The 20956-nt window shown below is 40.6% G+C and overlaps 1 protein-coding gene across 1 annotated transcript in view; it reads left to right on the top strand.

Annotated features, from left to right (window-relative positions):
• The window catches only part of DNTT (DNA nucleotidylexotransferase), a 1045168-nt gene that overhangs the window by 649223 nt on the left and 374989 nt on the right, over positions 1-20956 (top strand). The window lies entirely within an intron of this gene.

The raw sequence follows: 20956 nt of genomic DNA, 5'->3' as shown, positions 1-20956 counted from the left end.
CACCATTTCACCGTCAAATGCGATCAAATTTAAAAAAAAACTTAATTTTTTTCTCAATTTTAGGTTTCTCACTGAAATGATTTACAAACAGCTTGTGCAATTATGGCACAAATGGTTGTAAATGCTTCTCTGGGATCCCCTTTGTTCAGAAATAGCAGACATATATGACTTTGGCGTTGCTTTCTGGTAATTAGAAGGCCGCTAAATGCTGCTGCGCATCACACGTGTATTATGGCTAGCAGTGAAGGGGTTAATTAGGTAGTTTGTAGGGAGCTTGCAGGGTTAATTTTAGCTTTAGTGTAGAGATCAGCCTCCCACCTGACACATCAGACCCCCTGATCCCTCCCAAACAGCTCCCTTCCCTCCCCCACCCCACAATTGTCCCCGCCATCTTAAGTACTGGCAGAAAGTCTGCCAGTACTAAAATAAACAGCTCTCTAACCGTCCCCATCTGCCTTATTGGCGGCCATCTTGGGTACTGGCAGCTGTCTGCTATTATTTCACAGTCAAAAAAGTGTTGTTTTTTTTAAATGTACACTACTGTTACACCAGATATGAGTGGTGGCACTGGGCAAGTGGGCACAGTATACACTGTGAGCCTGACACACACGCTGGCTCGAACACCTTTGGGATGCTTTTCCCACAGTCTTGAAGCAGTTCACATAATGAAAGGAGCTTGACGGCCCGTGTTTCTAGCGAGTCTCCAGACTCTCAGAAACAGCAGTTATGAAGCAGCGTTCACAATGGCCACTGCTCCATAACCCTGCTCTGAGCAGGCGGACAGGAATTGCCGGAAATCAACCCGATCGAGTTCGATCGGGTTGATTGACACCGCCCTGCTGATGGCCCATTAGCCGCGAGTCTGCAGGGGGCGGCGTTGAACCAGCAGTTCTTGTGAGCTGCTGGTGCAATGCTGAATACAGAGAGCGTATTGCTCTCCGCATTCAGCGATGTCTTGCGGACCTGATCCGCACTGTCAGATCAGGTCCACAAGACATTTGATAAATAGGGGCCATAGGCTGGACACTTGGCTGCTTTTCCATCATCTGATACAAAAACATCTGTATTTTGTTTATTGAGGTGACTGTGGGGGTCAGGTCATCTGATGCAGCACTCCATCACTCTCCTTTGTCAAATAGCTCTTACTTAGTCTTGAATTGTGTTTTGGGTTATTGCCCTATTGAAAAAGAAATGACGGCTCCACAAAACTCCTCTTCCATGCTTCAATGTGTGAACCACACATACAGATATCATGCATACACCTGTTTTACTTATCACAATTATATGATGATTGGAACCAAAAATCTCAAATTTGGACTAATGAGACAGATGGACACAAGCAACTATCTTCTTATTTGCCACTCAGTAATGACTTTGCAGCAATTTTGTCATGAACACCTGATTAAGGGATAGTAAACCTACATTTTTTCTTTCATAATTCAGATAGAGCATGCGGTTTTAAGCAACTTTCTAATTTACTTCTATTATCAATTTTTATTCATTATCTTTGTATCTTTATTTGAAAAAGCAGAAATGTAAGCTTAAGAGTCGACTCATTTTTGGTTCAGCACCTGGGTAGACCTTGCTGATTGGGGTCTAAAGGTAGCACACCAATCAGCAAGCTCTACCCAGGTGCTGAACCAAAAATGGGCCATCAGGGAAGTGCCAGTGGCTTCAGGAAAGCCAAGCCGGTAGGACATTGCATTCCGTCCATCAGCGCTAAAGCCCAGAAAAATTTGTGCGGAATAGAATGCAGTGACGGCGTTAAAGGGTTAAATGAAAATAGTTATTTTTTTAAAATTAACCCTATATACAGCAAACAATTTAAAAGTTTCCTTGATTAGCTAATTTCTCTTACTTAATCTGAAAATCTTACTTTAACAGATAACCAATGCAGCAGACCCTCTCAGAGCAGAACAAAATCCTACTGAGCATGTGCACACACTCACAGGGTATACGTATACTAGTCTATGATTGTCTAATGTCTGTCACATGATACAGGGGGGGCAGAAAATGGGAGAAAAAATAAATTAGTGAGAAAAAAAAATCTACTGCTTATTTCAAATTCAGAGTAGATGTTAAATCATTGTCTTTTTATTATGTACTTATTGATTATGCAAATCTACTGCAGAATGATTCTTTAATGATAAGAAAAAGTTGTTTAAAAGACATTTAAATATTTTACCTCAAAACAGAATATAATTAAAGTGATGGTTAACTTTCCCCTTTGTATAAACAGATCCAGAATGTTAGCGCTATATTATATGGAGTTTCATTTATCAGTTGTAATGAAGATACATTTTACCTTACTTTTTAATGTAACACTGAAATTCAAATAGCCCGCGCTCTAGGCCGCCCACTTCAAAAGCTATTTTTTGTGAGCTTATGATTTAAACTGTTCTACAATTTTCGCACAATTCATACGGCACTCACACAAATGATTTCTTTGTGTGGCTAGAGCACCGATTGGAGAAAAGTTCAAACCGTTATCTCACAAAAAAAAATGTCTTTTAAAGTAGGTGGCCAGAGCGCAGGGGCATTTAACTTTCAAAGCTAAATTAAAAAGTTAGTTAAAGAATATCTTTATTACAGCTCATGAATTAAACTCCATCTAACATATTGTTAGCATTCCAGATCTGTTTATACAAAGAGCAAAGTTTGCCATCACTTTAAATTTGCTATTTTCAATTTGTTATGGCATGTTAATTGTAAAGTAAACAGCAACCCTTGGTGGTTATGAAAAGTTCAAATTAAAGTAACACTAGCACTTGGCTTTTCTAGTTTATGTTCAAAATGTGTTGAGACATTTTTTTTCTTCCAATGTATATATAGTTAATATGAGAAATTAAACATAGCATTGCAACAGATCTACAAAGAATGTCTATGGCCCTCATTTATGAAAATGTGGGCTGACAAGGTTTCCAGTCAGTGAACCTGTACCCCAGCATTCAGTGTCTACGATGTACCATCTGTATTCAGAATTTAGTATTGCAGTAGAATTTTCTTTTACAGTCCAACCCCTGCTCTTATTAAATCAATTAAGTAAGAGCAGGGCTTGCTAATTATGCCAGAACAATTAGCCTACAATGTTTTTAGTCAGCAACCTCTGAGATTGTAGATAAGCTTACAAAAGCAAAAAAAAACTTAAAAAGAATGCTGTTTTTTAACTTGTGGTGCAGGCTCACATGAGGAATACTATATTGCAACAGTTCCAATGCTAAATCTTCAACTTCATATATAAAGAACTATAATACAAAAGTTGCAGGGTTTTGCTATTTCAGAGCACTTCAAGGATGACCCCTTTATGGGCTAGATTACAAGTGGCGTGTTAAGTTTTTTCGTGTTTGCAAAAACACTGCTAGCATTAAGCTTTTTGCGCTTGTCGGGTTCTGCTCATATTATAAGTTACAAAAAAAACTTATTTTGTGCTAGTGGTAACTCAAAAAGTGGAAAAACACTAACTTTCATTCTATTGGCTGATTTCAATTTGAAAATTCAAATCAGCCAATAGGAATGCAAGGGTACCCGTTCATGAAATTTATAACTCACATTCACTATTCAGTGAGCGGCTAGAGACCGTATGAAGAGGACCTCTGTGTTGAAGTTCGCAAGAGGAGGACCGACGTCACCGCCGCAATCACTGGGATGAAGAAGATGGATCGCCTGGATGAAGATGGATCTCCGCCTGGATGAAAAGATGGAGCACCGCCGCAATCATCATCCTTTGTGATTAGTGCTAATTTTTTTTTTGGGGGGGGGTGGTGTTTTTTTTTAACCCCTTAATGACTACTGGTAACAAGTAGTTAATGACAATGGACGTACCTGGTACGTCAGTTGTCTAGGAGAATGCTGGAAGCGATCGCAATCGCTTCCAGCAGCTCTCAGGGTATTGCAGTGATGCCTCCATATGGAGGCATCCTGCAATACCTTTTTAGAAGACTCCGATGCAGAGAGGGCCACTCTGTGGCCCTCTCTGCACCGGTAGTTCGTTGGTGGGTGGGAGCGCAACAGGGAGGTGGGTGGGCGGCCCATTGCTACCCGGCATCCGGTTCCTAGAAGTGCAATGTGCACGCCGGGTGCCGGGAGCTGGCCACTGACACCAATGAGGGAAGAGGGGGGGGGGGGGGAAGATTTTTTTTTTTTTTAAATCATATAAAAGGATCTGGGAGGGGGAGGGGGGTAGGGGTATTGTGGGGGGCTGCTACACTACAGAAAACCCCCCAAAAAAGAAAAAAAAGAAAAAAATACTTTTGTTTTTGTGCAAATTGGGTACTGGCAGACAGCTGCCAGTACCCAAGATGGCCGCAATTAGATAGGGGAGAGGGTTAGAGAGCTGGGGGGGGGGGGATCATGGAGGTTGGGGCTAAGGCAGGAGTCCATCACAGCTAAAATATTTTATTTTTTTTATAAAAAAAAAAAAAAACTCCTTTTATTTAGTACTGGCAGACTTTCTGCCAGTACTTAAGATGGCGGGGACATTTGTGGGGTGGGGGAGGGAAGAGAGCTGTTTGGGAGGGATCAGGGGGTGGGATGTGTCAGGTGGGAGGCTGATCTCTACCCTAAAGCTAAAATTAACCCTGCAAGCGCCCTACAACCTACCTAATTAACCCCTTCACTGCTGGGCATAATTTACGTGTGGTGCGCAGCAGCATTTAGCGGCCTTCTAATTACAAAAAAGCAATGCCAAAGCCATATAAGTCTGCTATTTCTGAACAAAGGGGATCCCAAAGAAGCTTTTACAACAATTTGTGCCATAATAGCACAAGCTGTTTGTAAATAATTTCAGTGAGAAACCTAAAATTGTGAAAGTTTTTTTTTTATTTGCTCGCATTTGGCGGTGAAATGGTGGAATAAAATATACCAAAATGTGCCTAGATCAATACTTTGGGTTGTCTTCTAACAAAAAATATATACATGTCAAGGGATATTCTTAGTGTCTCAAGTTTAGCTCATCTCTTTTGCTTCGGTCAGTTGGAGCCAAATGTAAATGTGCTCCTGCATTGATATCAGTAATCACTGTGTAATGTGCACCAGGGCCAATCAAACTGTACCATAATTAAATATTCCGTATACATTCCAACATCTCTGAAGGGAGTAGAAAAAACAGAATGTATGCTTACCTGATAAATTACTTTCTCTTGCGGTGTATCCAGTCCACGGCTTCATCCTTTACTTGTGGGATATTCTCATTCCCTACAGGAAGTGGCAAAGAGAGCACACAGCAGAGCTGTCCATATAGCTCCCCCTCTAGCTCCACCCCCCAGTCATTCGACCAAAGGTTAGGAAGAAAAAGGAGAAACCATAGGGTGCAGTGGTGACTGTAGTTTAAACAACAACATTTTTTTTTACCTGACAAATGCCAGGGCGGGCCATGGACTGGATACACCGCAAGAGAAAGTCATTTATCAGGTAAGCATAAATTCTGTTTTCTCTTGCAAGGTGTATCCAGTCCACGGCTTCATCCTTTACTTGTGGGATACCAATACCAAAGCTTTAGGACACGGATGAAGGGAGGAAACAAGACAGGTACCTTAAACAGAAGGCACCACTGCTTGCAAAACCTTTCTCCCAAAAATAGCCTCCGAAGAAGCAAAAGTGTCGAATTTGTAAAATTTGGCAAAAGTATGCAGTGAAGACAAAGTCGCTGCATTACAAATCTGTTCAACAGAAGCCTCATTTTTGAAAGCCCATGTGGAAGCCACTGCTCTGGTAGAATGAGCAGTAATTCTTTCAGGAGGCTGCTGGCCAGCAGTCTCATAGGCCAAATGGATGATGCTTTTCAGCCAAAAGGAAAGAGAGGTAGCAGTCGCTTTCTGACCTCTCCTCTTACCAGAATAGATAACAAACAAGGAAGATGTTTGTCTGAAATCCTTTGTTGCTTGTAAATAGAACTTTAAAGCACGAACTACATCAAGATTGTGTAACAGACGTTCCTTCTTCGAAGAAGGATTAGGACACAGAGAAGGAACAACTATTTCCTGGTTAATATTCTTGTTAGAAACAACTTTAGGAAGAAAACCAGGCTTGGTACGCAAAACTACCTTATCTGCGTGGAACACCAGGTAAGGTGAATCACACTGTAAGGCAGATAAATCTGAAACTCTTTGAGCAGAAGAGATAGCTACTAAAAACAAAACTTTCCAAGATAACAACTTAATATCTATGGAATGTAAAGGTTCAAACGGAACCCCTTGAAGAACTGAAAGAACACAGGCTTAATTCTGACTAAAGCCTGAGCAAACGCTTGAACGTCTGGTACCTCTGCAAGACGCTTGTGTAAAAGGATAGACAGAGTGGATATTTGTCCTTTTAAGGAACTAGCTGACAAACCTTTCTCCAATCCTTCTTGGAGAAAGGACAATATCCTGGGAATCCTAATCTTACTCCATGAGTAACCCTTAGATTCACACCAACAAAGATATTTCCGCCATATCTTATGGTAGATTTTCCTGGTGACAGGCTTTCTAGCCTGAATCAGAGTATCTATATCTGACTCAGAGAACCCACGCTTTGATAGAATTAACTGTTCAATCTCCAAGCAGTCAGACGTAGAGAAACTAGATTTGGATGCTTGAACGGACCCTGTATTAGAAGATCCTGCCTCATTGGCAGTGTCCATGGTGGGACAGATGACATGTCCACTAGGTCTGCATACCAAGTCCTGCGTGGCCACGCAGGCGCTATCAGAATCACTGAAGCCTTCTCCTGCTTGATTCTGGCGACCAGACGCGGGAGGAGAGGAAACGGTGGAAAAACATAAGCCAGATTGAAGGACCAAGGCGCTGCTAGAGCATCTATCAATACCACCTTGGGGTCCCGGGACCTGGACCCATAGTGAGGAAGTTTGGCGTTCTGACGGGATGCCATCAGATTCAATTCTGGAGTGCCCCATAGCTGAGTCAGCTGGGCAAATACCTCTGGGTGGAGTTCCCACTCCCCCGGGTGAAAATTATGACGACTTAGAAAATCCGCCTCCCAGTTGTCTACTCCTGGGATGTGAATTGCTGAGAGATGGCAGGAGTGATCCTCCGCCCACCTGATTATTTTGGTTACTTCCGTCATCGCTAGGGAACTCTTTGTTCCCCCCTGATGATTGACGTAAGCTACAGTCGTGATGTTGTCCGACTGAAATCTGATGAATTTTGCTGCAGCTAGTTGAGGCCATGCCTGAAGAGCGTTGAATATCACCCTAAGTTCCAGAATGTTTATCGGGAGAAGCGTTTCTTCCCGAGACCATAAGCCCTGAGCTTTCAGGGAGTCCCAGACCGCACCCCAGCCTAACAGACTGGCGTCGGTCATTACAATTACCCACTCTGGCCTGCGGAAACATATTCCCTGAGACAGGTGGTCCTGAGACAACCACCAGAGAAGAGAATCTCTGGTCTCCTAGTCCAACTGAATTTAAGGAGACAAATCTGCATAATCCCCATTCCACTGTTTGAGCATGCATAGTTGCAGTGGTCTGAGGTGTATCCGAGCAAAAGGGACTATGTCCATTGCCGCTTTGCCTCCATGCACTGAGCTACAGATGGCCGAGGAATGGAATGAAGAACTCTGCAAGTAGTTAAAAGTTTCAACTTTCTGACCTCCGTCAGAAATATTTTAATTTCCACTGAATCTATTAGTGTTCCTAGGAAGGGAACCCTTGTGAGTGGGGACAGAGAACTCTTTATGACGTTCACCTTCCATCCGTGAGACCTCAGAAAGGCCAATACAATCTCCGTGTGAGCCTTGGCTCTGTGAAAGGATGGCGCCTGAATTAAGATGTCGTCCAAATAAGGCGCCACTGCTATGCCCCGCAGTCTTAGAACCGCCAGAAGGGACCCTACCACCTTTGTGAAAAATCTGGGAGCAGTGGCTAAACCGAATGGAAGAGCCACGAACTGGTAATGCTTGTCTAGGAAAGCAAACCTGAGGAACTGATGATGATCTTTGTGGATAGGGATATGCAGGTACGCATCCTTTAGATCCACGGTAGTCATATATTGACCTTCCTGGATCATAGGTAAGATTGTCCGAACGGTCTCCATCTTGAATGATGGGACTCTGAGGAATCTGTTTAGAATTTTTAGATCCAGGATTGGTCTGAAAGTTCCTTCTTTTTTGGGAACCACACACAGGTTTGAGTAAAACCCAGACCTTGTTCTGCAATTGGAACTGGGTATATCACTCCCATCGTATGTAGATCTTCTACACAGCGTAAGAACGCCTCTTTCTTTGTCTGGTCTGTAGACAGACGAGAAATGTGGAACCTTCCCCTTGGAGGGGAGTCCTTGAATTCTAGAAGATATCCCTGGGTAACAATCTCTAATGCCCAGGTATCGTGAACATCTCTTGCCCAGGCCTGAGCGAAGAGAGAGAGAGTCTGCTCCCTACTAGATCCGGTCCCGGATCGGGGGCTACCCCTTCATGCTGTCTTGGTAGCAGCTGCAGGCTTTTTGGCCTGTTTACCCTTGTTCCAGCCCTGGTAAGGCTTCCAGGTTGCCTTGGGCTGTGAAGCGCTACCCTCTTGCTTTGCAGCTGTAGAGGCTGAAGCCGGACCGCTCCTGAAGTTATGAAAGGAACGGAAATTAGCTTTGTTTCTAGCCTTAAAGGGCTTGCCCTGAGGGAGAGCATGGCCCTTTCCCCCGGTGATTTCTGAAATAATCTCTTTCAATTCTGGCCTGAAATAGATCCCGTAGAAGGAGACCATTGAATTCAAATAGGCAATACTCTCTTCACATCCCTCTGACATTCACTGCACGCTGAGAGGAAAACGGGGCTTCAGCCTGCTTCGAAGCGCATATAAACGTAGAATCTAGCACAAACTTACTTCACCACCTCCACGGGAGGCAAAGTTTGTAAAACTGAATTGTGGGTGTGGTGAGGGGTGTATTTATAGTTATTTTGAGGTTTGGGAAACTTTGCCCCTCCTGGTAGGAATGTATATCCCATACGTCACTAGCTCATGGACTCTTGCTAATTACATGAAAGAAAGGGTCTTTCCCTTGAAAGGGATATTTAATAATTTGGATTTTGATGACACATCGGCCGACCATGACTTGAGCCAAAGCGCTCTGCACGCCATAATGGCGAAACCTGAATTTTTTGCCGCTAACTTAGCTAATTGCAAGGCGGCATCTGTGATAAAAGAATAAGCCAGCTTTAGAGCCTTAATTCTATCCATAATTTTGTCATATAAGAATCCTGAAGAATACAAGAGAAATGCGAAGTATTTAAAAAAATTATGTAATAAATTTAGCTTGATCGATATATGGTGAATTCAGAATCCACAAACACGAGCTTTCACGTGTGAGTCGAAGGCTCATAGGACATTCTCAAGGATTGATCTTTTCTTAATATCAGAATCATTGTCGGTATATCCAGTTAGTGCTGGAGTTGGTGAGTTTATGGTATCTGATCACGCTATCATTTCGTTGTCTTTTACAGGAGTAGGAGAGGCCAGCGCACCTTTCTTTTCCTTTCCCTGATTCTTATATGCTAATCCTAGGTTTATATCCTGGATTAAAACTATATGGAATGACTATGTGCTATTTAATTCTGGCTACAAAAATAAATTAGAGATTTATTGGGAGGCAGCCAAGGCAGTAATGCGCGGAGAGATTATTGCCTATATGAGTAGATGCTCCAAAAAGATGAAGGAGCAGGGACTTCAACTAGCTAATAACGTTAAGATGGCCTATAGAAAGGTTAATCTTGATTCCTCCCCGGTGAATTGGTCTGCATATTTGGAGGCCAGAAAAGAAAGGGAGGTGTTCTTAAAGCAAAGATCTCAAGAAGAGGAGATGAGGCTTAGCTTAAAGTATAAGAGTTTCCATAGTTGCTCTGCAAAACACCTGGCGCGTATAACTAAGAATAGGAAAAAAAATAAATTATTGCAGTTATTAAAAACGGGGATAATAGTTTTTTTAATTCAACAGATATTAGTCAAGTATTTCATAGTTATTACCAGCAATTGTATGCGTCGGTTGTTATAAATCAGTATAATCAAAATATTTTTTGGTCAAAGGTTAGTGCTCCCAAGATTCAAACGGAAGAGTTGGCAGCGTTGAATCAACCAGTAAACAAAGAGGAGATTAGTAAAGCAATTGATGGCCTTAAATTAATTAAAGCGGCAGGCCCAGACGGGCTGCCCGCTGAATTTTATAAATCTTTAAAAGATGAATTAACGCCGTTTTTGGTGGAATTATTTAATAATTATTATCTGTCGGATAATATTATATCAGGAGGCTTTGTAGAGGCAAACATCTCACTTATACTCAAAAAAAGGAAAAAATCCTGAAGATCCGGCTTCTTATAGGCCAATATCAGTGCTCAACACTGATTATAAAATAATGGCCGGTATTATTGCAGCTAGGCTTAGCCGATGTCTACAGAATGTGATCCACCCAGATCAGAGAGGGTTTATGTCATCTAGAAATTAATCTAAGAATATTCGTAAGGTAATTGCATTCCTTGACTACGCGTGGAATTCAGAGCAGGATATAAATAATTTGGTAACTTGTAATTCAGCAGTTCTGACTTTAGACGCTGTCAAGGCATTTGATTCTATTGTTTGGGAACATCTACTTCGATCTTTAGATAATTTTGGATTTTCCGGTAATTTTATTCAATATATCCGCAAAGTTTATTCAAAACCCAGATCTTTTTTATTGGTAAATGGTATTCGGTCACAAGAGATTATTCTGCAACGTGGTACTAGACAAGGCTGTCCGCTGTCCCCCCTTCTTTTTAATTTAGCGATAGAACCTTTGGCAATTCGATTCCGAGATACCCTAACTGGTATACCACTCAGCCCTAATTGCTTAAAGTCCCTGCTATATGCAGATGATATCCTGCTATTTGTGGACAACGTTCATTTAACCATTCCAGTAATTGTACAAATACTTGCTGAATTTAGCTCATTTTCGGGCTATCTAGTTAATCTGGATAAAAGCGAACTTATGTATGTGGGCAAAAGGCTTCCCTATACTGGGGTTATCCCATTCAAAGTAGTGAATGTAGTTAAATACTTAGGGCTAGAGTTGCATAGAAATCCGAAGTTATGGTACGTAGCAAATTATTCATCTTTATTTGAAAAAATCAAATGGGATCTTCAGCTTTGGGCATCCTATCCATTATCTATCTCTTCTAAGGTAAATCTAATAAAAATGATTATTTTTCTGCGACTTCTGTATGTTGTGCAAAATTTACCTATTTTCATATCTAATCTAGATATAAAAAAGCTCTATGGCTATTTCTCTAATTTTATTTGGAAAAATAAAAAAGAAGAATAGCTCTAGCTAAGCTTATGCAGAAGAAAAATGCGGGGGGTCTGGCTCTGCCCGATATTAAGCTATACAATATTGTGGCCATGGTAAAATTTGCTTTAGACTGGATCACCGAAACTAATCTTATTGCGGTAGGTCAGGAAGAGGCTTTTTATACACAGCCTTTTTCATTAAAATCCATCTTACATTGTAAACCTAAACAACTTCCTTCTAATATTTGTAGAATGATGTCATTTAAAAATATTGTTATAGCGTGGTATAAGTTCTGTGGTTGTTTAGGTATAGATCCTGCTTTTTCAGATTTTCTTCCCATTCAGGGTAATCCACAATTTACGCCGGGTATTCAGCAAAAGATATTTAAATCTTGGGCAGATAAAGGTTTACTTTTTGTAAAGCAAGTGATGGACGAAGATTGCCAGGTGTGTGCAGCTGAATATATATTTCAAGCTTATGTGTTACCTAGATCAGATATGTATGCCTATTTTCAAATACGGCATTATATATATAGTCAGAACTGGCAGGTTGGGAATATGTTAGCATGGTCAGATATCAAAACTTTAATTCAAAAGTTTAAGTCAGGAAATACATCTATCTCTCTGATGTACGACATTATGCTGTCAAAGCAAATCAAAAAATATCTGGATGGGATAAGTAATTGGTTGTGCCCATCCATTCCTGGATCTGACAATGAAAGGATCATTCTGAGTTTTAAGATGTTAAACAAATGTAGATTATCTATGAGCTGGAAAGAGTCACACGTGAAGTTGCTGAATAATTATTATCTATATCCATCTAAAATTCAAAAGTTTTTTCCTTCTAGTTCAGGGAACTGTCCACGTTGCTCTAAGTCTAAAGCAGATTTATTCCATATGTTTTGGTGATGTCCCAAATTAAATCAACTATGGCTTAAAATTTGTTTCTGGCTTAGTGCTCTTTACGATGTAAATGTCTCTATCGCATTACAAAATGTAGTCTTATTGTTTCCCTCAGCTAACAATAGTTCCCCCCGCTTGATTCGTATATTTAATACGATCATCCTTGCAGTTCGCCATCTTATCTTTAAGAATTGGAAGGCGAGTATAGAGCCGAGTTTTTCGGCAGTCCAAAAAGAAATACAAGAACAAATTATTTTTTAATCATTTCACCTACAAGATGCCTCTGAGAAGAGAATCAAAGATTTTCTCCTTGGATGGCTTCCAATTATTAAATCTTATCTTCTCCCGGTGCAAAGACAGATCCTCTATCCATTTCGCTTGTCCATAAGTTCTGCAGAATTAGTACTCTTGAACAAATTTCCTGCCACTTGGTTAGTGTAGGATTACAACCGCGCCCATGATGGCAAGGGTGTTTGGCCCGGGTCCAGCGGCGGGGGCTTATAAAGAGAATTTATTTATTTAATTTTTTATTTATTTATTTTTTTTGTTGTCTGGTTATTTTGGTTTCTTTTGTTCTCGTGGTTTTTGCTTTATTCTATTATGGAAACTCCAACAAGATTAAGTTTGTTCTCGCAAATTGCATGAAATTTTAGTTTCTGTTTTTTCTATGTATTTATATATACTGTATGTTTTTTGCGATTCCATGTTTAATTTCTGATGAACATCTTGTGGAGATTAATCTAATAAAAAAGATTTAAAAAGAACGCCTCTTTCTTTGTCTGGTCTGTAGACAGACGAGAAATGTGGAACCTTCCCCTTGGAGGGGAGTACTTGAATTCTAGAAGATATCCCTGGGTAACAATCTCTAATGCCCAGGTATCGTGAACATCTCTTGCCCAGGCCTGAGCGAAGAGAGAGAGTCTGCTCCCTACTAGATCCGGTCCCGGATCGGGGGCTACCCCTTCATGCTGTCTTGGTAGCAGCTGCAGGCTTTTTGGCCTGTTTACCCTTGTTCCAGCCCTGGTAAGGCTTCCAGGTTGCCTTGGGCTGTGAAGCGCTACCCTCTTGCTTTGCAGCTGTAGAGGCTGAAGCCGGACCGCTCCTGAAGTTACGAAAGGAACAGAAATTAGCTTTGTTTCTAGCCTTAAAGGGCTTGTCCTGAGGGAGGGAATGGCCCTTTCCCCCGGTGATTTCTGAAATAATCTCTTTCAATTCTGGCCCGAAAAACATAATTTATGTAAGAACTTACCTGATAAATTCATTTCTTTCATATTAGCAAGAGTCCATGAGCTAGTGACGTATGGGATATACATTCCTACCAGGAGGGGCAAAGTTTCCCAAACCTCAAAATGCCTATAAATACACCCCTCACCACACCCACAATTCAGTTTAACGAATAGCCAAGAAGTGGGGTGATAAGAAAAAAGTGCGAAAGCATAAAAAATAAGGAATTGGAATAATTGTGCTTTATACAAAAAAAATCATAACCACCACAAAAAGGGTGGGCCTCATGGACTCTTGCTAATATGAAAGAAATGAATTTATCAGGTAAGTTCTTACATAAATTATGTTTTCTTTCATGTAATTAGCAAGAGTCCATGAGCTAGTGACGTATGGGATAATAAATACCCAAGATGTGGAACTTCCACGCAAGAGTCACTAGAGAGGGAGGGATAAAAATAAAGACAGCCAATTCTGCTGAAAAACAATCCACACCCCAAAATAAAGTTTCAATCTTATAATGAAAAAAACTGAAATTATAAGCAGAAGAATCAAACTGAAACAGTTGCCTGAAGTACTTTTCTACCAAAAACTGCTTCAGAAGAAGAAAACACATCAAAATGGTAGAATTTAGTAAAAGTATGCAAAGAAGACCAAGTTGCTGCTTTGCAAATCTGATCAACCGAAGCTTCATTCCTAAACACCCAGGACGTAGAAACTGACCTAGTAGAATGAGCTGTAATCCTTTGAGGCGGAGTTTTACCCAACTCGACATAAGCATGATGAATCAAAGACTTTAACCAAGACGCCAAAGAAATGGCAGAAGCCTTCTGGCCTTTCCTGGAACTGGAAAAGATAACAAATAGACTAGAAGTCTTTCGGAAATCTTTAGTAGCTTCAACATAATATTTCAAAGCTCTAACTACATCCAAAGAATGCAACGATCTTTCCTTAGAATTCTTAGGATTAAGACACAATGAAGGGACCACAATTTCTCTACTAATGTTGTTAAAATTTACAACCTTAGGTAAAAATTCAAATGAAGTCCGCAACACCGCCTTATCCTGATGAAAAATCAGAAAAGGAGATTCACAAGAAAGAACAGATAACTCAGAAACTCTTCTAGCAGAAGAGATGGCCAAAAGAAACAAAACTTTCCAAGAAAGTAATTTAATATCCGGAGAATGCATAGGTTCAAATGGAGGAGCTTGTAGAGCCCCCAGAACCAAATTTAAACTCCAAGGAGGAGAAATTGACTTAATGACAGGTTTTATACGAACCAAAGCCTGTACAAAACAATGAATATCAGGAAGATTAGCAATCTTTCTGTGAAAAAGTACAGAGAGAGCAGAAATTTGTCCTTTCAAGGAACTTGCAGACAAACCTTTGTCTAGACAATCCTGAAGAAACTGTAAAATTCTAGGAATTCTAAAAGAATGCCAAGAAAATTGATGAGAAGAACACCAAGAAATGTAAGTCTTCCAGACTCGATAATATATCTTCCTAGACACAGATTTACGAGCCTGTAACATAGTATTAATTACGGAGTCAGAGAAACCTCTATGACTGAGAATCAAGCGTTCAATCTCCATACCTTCAAATTTAATGATTTGAGATCCTGATGGAAAAAAGGACCTTGAGATAGAAGGTCTGGTCTTAACGGAAGAGTCCACGGTTGGCAAGTAGCCATCCGAACAAGATCCGCATACCAAAACCTGTGAGGCCATGCTGGAGCCACCAGCAGTACAAAAAAACGCTCCTTTAGAATCTTGGAGATCACTCTTGGAAGAAGAACTAGAGGCGGAAAGATATAGGCAGGATGATACATACAGAGCTGAAGAGGTCGCATGTGAAAACGAGCAAAGGGGATCGCGTCCGATGCAGCAGTCATAAGACCTAGAATTTCCATGCATAAGGCTACTGAAGGGAATGATTGAGACTGAAGGTTTCGACAGGCTGAAACCAACTTCAGACGTCTCTTGTCCGTCAGAGACAAAGTCATGGACACTGAATCTATCTGGAAACCTAAAAAGGTTACCCTTGTCTGAGGAATCAATGAACTTTTTGGTAAATTGATCCTTCAACCATGTTCTTGAATAAACGATACAAGTCGATTCGTATGAGATTCTGCTAAATGTGAAGACTGAGCAAGTACCAAGATATCGTCCAAATAAGGAAATACCACAATACCCTGTTCTCTGATTACAGATAGCAGGGCACCGAGAACCTTTGTAAAAATCCTTGGAGCTGTTGTTAAGCCAAACGGCAGAGCCACAAACTGGTAATGCTTGTCTAGAAAAGAGAATCTCAGAAGCTGAAAGTTATCTGGATGAATCGGAATATGCAGATATGCATCTTGTAAATCTATTGTGAACATATAATGCCCTTGCTGAACAAAAGGCAGAATAGTCCTTATAGTTACCATTTTGAATGTAGGTATCCTTACATAACAATTCAATATTTTCAAATCCAGAACTGGTCTGAAGGAATTCTCCTTCTTTGGTACAATGAATAGATTTGAGTAAAACCCCAGACCCTGTTCCAGAACCGGAACTGGCACAATTACTCCAGCCAACTCTAGATCTGAAACACATTTCAGAAATGCTTGTGCCTTCACTGGATTTATTGGAACGCGAGAAAGAAAAAAATCTTCTTGCAGGTGGTCTTATCTTGAAACCAATTCTGTACCCTTGTGAAACAATGTTCTGAATCCAAAGACTGTGAATCGAATTGATCCAAATTTCTTTGAAAAATTGTAATCTGCCCCCTACCAGCTGCGCTGGAATGAGGGCCGCACCTTCATGTGGACTTGGGAGCTGGCTTTGGCTTTCTAAAAGGCTTGGATTTATTCCAGACTGGAGATGGTTTCCAAACAGAAACCGTTCCTTTAGGGGAAGGGTCAGGCTTCTGTTCCTTATTCTGACGAAAGGAACGAAAACGATTAGCAGCCCTATATTTACCTTTAGATTTTTTATCCTGAGGTAAAAAAGTTCCTTTCCCCCCAGTGACAGTTGAAATAATTGAATCCAACTGTGAACCAAACAATTTATTACCTTGGAAAGAAAGGGAAAGCAAAGTTGACTTAGAAGACATATCAGCATTCCAAGTTTTAAGCCATAAAGCTCTTCTAGCTAAAATAGCTAAAGACATATACCTGACATCAACTCTAATGATATCAAAGATGGCATCACAAATAAAGTTATTAGCATGTTGAAGAAGTTTAACAATGCTATGAGTATCATGATCTGACACTTGTTGTGCTAAAGCCTCCAACCAAAAGGTTGAAGCTGCAGCAACATCAGCCAAAGATATAGCAGGTCTAAGTAGATTACCTGAGCATAGATAAGCTTTTCTTAGAAAAGATTGAATTTTCCTATCTAAAGGATCCTTAAAGGAAGTACTATCTGCCATAGGAATAGTAGTACGTTTAGCAAGAGTAGAGATAGCCCCATCAACTTTAGGGATTTTGTCCCAAAACTCTAATCTGTCAGATGGCACAGGATACAATTTTTTAAACCTTTTAGAAGGAGTAAATGAATTACCCAGATTATTCCATTCCCTAGAAATTACTTCAGAAATAGCATCAGGGACAGGACAAACTTCCGGAATAACTACAGGGGGTTTAAAAAACGTATTTAAACGCTTAGATTTAGTATCAAGAGGACTAGATTCCTCCATTTCTAATGCAATTAAGACTTCTTTAAGCAAAGAACGAATAAATTCCATTTTAAATAAATATGAAGATTTATCAGAGTCAATATCTGAAACAGAATACTCTGAACCAGAAAAATCATCATCAGAAACAGAATCAGAATGATGATGTTCATTTAAAAATTCATCTGAAATATGAGAAGTTTTAAAAGACCTTTTACGTTTACGGGAAGGAGAAATAACAGACATAGCCTTCCTAATAGATTTAGAAACAAAATCTCTTATATTAACAGGAACACCCTGAGTATTAGATGTTGATGGAACAGCAACAGGTAATGGAACATTACTAATGGAAATACTATCTGCATTAGCAAGTTTATCATGACATTCATCACAAACTACAGCCGGCGGGACAGTTACCACAAGTTTACAACAAATACACTTAACTTTGGTAGAGCCAGCATCAGGCAGAGTTTTTCCAGAAGTAGCTTCTGATCCAGGGGCAATCTGAGACATCTTGCAATATGTAAGAGAAAAAACAACATATAAAGCAAAATCTATCAAATTCCTTAAATGACAGTTTCAGGAATGGGAAAAAATGCTAATGAACAAGCCTCTAGCAACCAGAAGCAAATAAATAATGAGACTTAAATAATGTGGAGACAATAATGACGCCCATATTTTTTAGCGCCAAAAAAGATGCCCACATTATTTGGCGCCTAAATGCTTTTGGCACCAAAAAAGACGCCACATCCGGCGACGCCGACATTTTTGGCTCAAAACGTAAAAAAAAATGACGCAAATACTAACAACTTCCGGCGACAAGTATGAAGCCGGAAATAACAAAGAAAATTTTTTTTATTTTTTTTTTGCGCCAAAAAAGTCCGCGCCAAGAATGACGCAATAAAATGAAGCATTTTCAGCCCCCGCGAGCCTAACAGCCCACAGGGAAAAAAGTCAATTTTAAGGTAAGAAAAATTAATTATTCATATGCATTATCCCAAATAATGAAACTGACTGTCTGAAATAAGGAATATTGATCATCCTGAATCAAGGTAAATAAATGTTTTAAACACATATATTTAGAACTTTATATAAAAGTGCCCAACCATAGCTTAGAGTGTCACAAAAAATAAGACTTAATAACCCCCGGACACTCATCTACATATAGCAGATAGCCAAACCAGTACTGAAACGAGAATCAGTAGAGGTAATGGTATATTAGAGTATATCGTCTATCTGAAAAGGGAGGTAAGAGATGAATCTCTACGACCGATAACAGAGAACCTATGAAATAGATCCCGTAGAAGGAGACCATTGAATTCAAATAGGCAATACTGTCTTCACATCCCTCTGACATTCACTGCACGCTGAGAGGAAAACGGGGCTTCAGCCTGCTGCAAAGCGCATATCAACGTAGAATCTAGCACAAACTTACTTCACCACCTCCACGGGAGGCAAAGTTTGTAAAACTGAATTGTGGGTGTGGTGAGGGGTGTATTTATAGTTATTTTGAGGTTTGGGAAACTTTGCCCCTCCTGGTAGGAATGTATATCCCATACGTCACTAGCTCATGGACTCTTGCTAATTACATGAAAGAAAGGGTCTTTCCCTTGAAAGGGATATTTAATAATTTGGATTTTGACGACACATCGGCCGACCATGACTTGAGCCAAAGCGCTCTGCGCGCCATAATGGCGAAACCTGAATTTTTTGCCCCTAACTTAGCTAATTGCAAGGCGGCATCTGTGATAAAAGAATTAGCCAGCTTTAGAGCCTTAATTCTATCCATAATTTCATCATATGAGGTCTCCGTCTGGAGCGACTCCTCCAGCGCCTCAAACCAGAAAGCAGCTGCAGTAGTTACAGGAATAATGCAGGCAATAGGTTGGAGAAGGAAACCTTGTTGAACAAAAATTTTCTTAAGTAAACCTTCTAATTTTTTATCCATAGGATCTTTAAAAGCACAACTGTCTTCAATTGGTATGGTTGTGCGCTTAGCAAGTGAAGAAACAGCCCCCTCTACCTTAGGGACCGTCTGCCACGAGTCCCGCCTGGGGTCAGTTATGGGGAACATTTTCTTAAAAATAGGGGGGGTAACAAAAGGGACACCTGGTCTATCCCACTCCCTAGTAACAATATCCGCAACCCTTTTAGGGATCGGAAACGCATCACTGTATACAGGGACCTCTAGGTACTTGTCCATTTTACACAATTTCTCTGGGACCACCATAGGATCACAGTCATCCAGAGTGGCTAATACCTCCCTGAGCAATACGCGGAGGTGTTCCAGTTTAAATTTAAATGCTAATGAATCTGACTCTGCCTGATGAGAAACCTTTCCTGAGTCGGAAATTTCTCCCTCAGACATCAAATCCCTCACCCCCACTTCTGAGTGTTGTGAGGGTACATCAGATAAGGCTACCAAAGCTTCAGACTGCTCATAATCTGTTCTTAAAACAGAGCTATCACGCTTTGCAGGAAAAACTGGCAGTTTGAATAGAAAGGCCGCACGGGAATTATCCATGACTGTCGCTAGTTGTTGCAATGTAATAGGGGCAGACGCACTAGAGGTACTAGGCATCGCTTGAGCGGGCGTAACTGGTTGTGACACATGGGGAGAGGTAGGCGGACTATCCTCATTACCTTCAGTCTGAGAGTCATCTAGGGCCACACTTTTAAGTGCAACAATATGATCTTTAAAGTGTATAGACATATTAGTGCAATTGGGACACATTCTGTGAGGGGGTTCCACCATGGCTTCTAAACACATTGAACAATGATTTTCCTTAGTGTCAGACATGTTTAACAGACTAGTAGCATACACAAACAGGCTTGGAAAACACTTTAATCAAATAAAAAACACAATTTGAAAAAACGTTACTATGCCTTTAAGAAATAAAAAGAGCACACAATTTTATAAAACAGTGAAAAATGCACCAATCCTTTTTTTCACAGAATGTACCTAAGGCTTTAATATGATTGCACAGCAAGTTTCAGAACGATTAACCCCTCAATGCCCAAACCGGAGCAGCCTAAAGCCAACAACCGGTTAATTAGCTACAGCACCTTGCCACAGCTTACTGCTGTGGCCCTACCTGCCCTTAGGGATCTGTTTTGGGGGAATAAAGCTTCTTCTAGGCCCTCAATCAGCAGCTGGACCCTCCATGTGAAGCAACATGAAACAGTCTTTCAATTCTAACTGCGCATCTGAGGCGCAAAATTAGGCCCCTCCCACTCCACTCCGGAGTTGTGAGGCCTACAAAAATCACTTCTAAGAGACTAAATTTATGCCATGTGGATAATAACCACAGTAAAACACTCCAAAGTGCTTAAAAAGGTGTCTCCAACGAGTATTTCTTAAATAAATAATCGATTGCCCTGCATTAGTGTCAACCAGCCTATTTAACCCTGTCATGTAAGCATTCAATTCTATACTAAGTCTCAGAACATAGCTTACCCTCCCCACATGGGGATCTTGTCAGTCTTCTAGCATTATCTCAGTCTTGTCTAGAAATAAATGACTGAACATACCTCATTGCAGTCAAGCCTGCAAACTGTTCCCCCCAACTGAAGTTTTCAGGTACTCCTCAGTCCTGTGTGGGAACAGCAGTGGATTTTAGTTACAACATGCTAAAATCATTTTCCTCTCAACAGAATTCTTCATCACTTTTCTGCTAGAGAGTAAATAGTACAAACCGGTATCATTTAAAAATAACAAACTCTTGATTGAAGATATAAAACTACAAATCTAACAGCACATTTACTTTACCCTCCCGTAGAGAGACCCTAGTGCTTAGAGCCAGCAAAGAGAATGACTGGGGGGTGGAGCTAGAGGGGGAGCTATATGGACAGCTCTGCTGTGTGCTCTCTTTGCCACTTCCTGTAGGGAATGAGAATATCCCACAAGTAAAGGATGAAGCCGTGGACTGGATACAC

This window comes from Bombina bombina, chromosome 9 (assembly GCF_027579735.1).
Source record: "Bombina bombina isolate aBomBom1 chromosome 9, aBomBom1.pri, whole genome shotgun sequence".
Taxonomy (NCBI): domain Eukaryota; kingdom Metazoa; phylum Chordata; class Amphibia; order Anura; family Bombinatoridae; genus Bombina; species Bombina bombina.
Note: the sequence above shows the minus strand (reverse complement) of the source record. Positions and strands in the feature narration are given on the sequence as shown.